This window comes from Ziziphus jujuba, chromosome 7, assembly GCF_031755915.1.
Source record: "Ziziphus jujuba cultivar Dongzao chromosome 7, ASM3175591v1".
In the NCBI taxonomy this organism is placed as follows: Eukaryota; Viridiplantae; Streptophyta; class Magnoliopsida; order Rosales; family Rhamnaceae; genus Ziziphus; species Ziziphus jujuba.
Window position 1 is genome coordinate 24,141,962 of NC_083385.1, and position 1,340 is coordinate 24,143,301.

General features: G+C 37.2%; 1 non-coding gene across 1 annotated transcript; it reads left to right on the forward strand.

Annotated features, from left to right (window-relative positions):
* Window positions 1-724: 724 nt before the first annotated feature.
* Window positions 725-831, forward strand: LOC132804651 (small nucleolar RNA R71). The gene has a single exon (XR_009639874.1). It is a non-coding gene; the product is annotated as a small nucleolar RNA R71 (small nucleolar RNA).
* The last annotated feature ends 509 nt before the right edge of the window (window positions 832-1,340 follow it).

Here is a 1,340-nt window from a genome sequence, read left to right on the forward strand (position 1 = left end):
TTCTGTACATGGTCCAAATAACTCACTCAATCCAAAGGGATCTAAATTATTTTCCTTTGCCATATCTAAATTAGATAACTCTTGCAAGGATTGTTCAAGTGAAGAAAATTGAGTTTGAACTTGAGAAGAATTTTGATTTTGATGTGCAAGTTGCGGCTTTTGGTAGAATGGAGATTGGAATTGTTGTTTTTGAAACCCTCCACTTTGTCCTTGATTAGACCCTTGCTGGTTGTTGTTTGACCATGAAAAATTTGGGTGGTTCCTCCATCCTGGATTATATGTGTTAGAATATGGATTGTTTTGTTGCTTTTGGAAGTTTCCTACAAAATTAACATCATCAGAAGCAAAGGGATTTCCAACTTGGCAATCCACACTCTTATGATCATGAGCACCACATAAATCACAAAATAAAAAATTATTAGTAGATTGGATAGAATTCACCCCTATTTGACCAAATTGAGTGTTCAAGGTCTTCATGAATTGGGTTGCAAGTTGAGCTCCTAAGTTGTTAATATCAACGTGTTCCACGGCCTTTACTTGACTTCTTCCATTTAGTCTCCTCTCACTTGGATATTGGTAGTTATTATGGGCCATCTCTTCAATTAATTCAAATGCTTCTGATTGCCTCTTCTTCATTAAAGAACCTCCTGCAGCTACATCTACCAATTGTTTGTTACCATAATCTAGACCATTATAGAAAATCTGTACCTGTATCCATGTTGGAAAACCATGGTGTGGGCATCTTCTTAATAGTTCCTTGAAGCGCTCCCATGCATCAGACAAAGTCTCTTGGTCCCATTGACAAAAATTGTTTATATCACTTTTCAATTTTGCGGTCTTTGATGGAGGAAAGAATTTGTCTAGGAATGTTGCCTCCATAGCATCCCATGTAGTGATAGTACCTGCAGGTAAAGAATTTAACCACACTTTTGCCTTGTCTCTAAGAGACCAAGGAAAAAGTCTTAATCGAAAAGCATCATCAGAAACACCATTTTGTTAGACATATCACACAATTGAAGAAAACTAGAAATATGCATGTTTGGATCTTCATGAGGCAAACCACAAAATTGAACATTATTAAGCAAAGAAGTAGTAGATGCTTCAATTTTAAAATTGTTTGCTTCAATGGGTGGTCTCCTTATGCAAGACAAATCACCAACTTTCTTGTGAGCAGCATACTCGCATATGGGCAAATCATCTTCTCTTTAGTTGGCCATTGCACCTTCTTGAGTTCCTTGGTCTATACGTACCCAAGTACCCCTTATGGCTTGTTTTCTAGGTGCTGGTTTATTTTCTAAGTCAACTTCCTCCTTGAACTCTTGATCACCACTATGACTCAT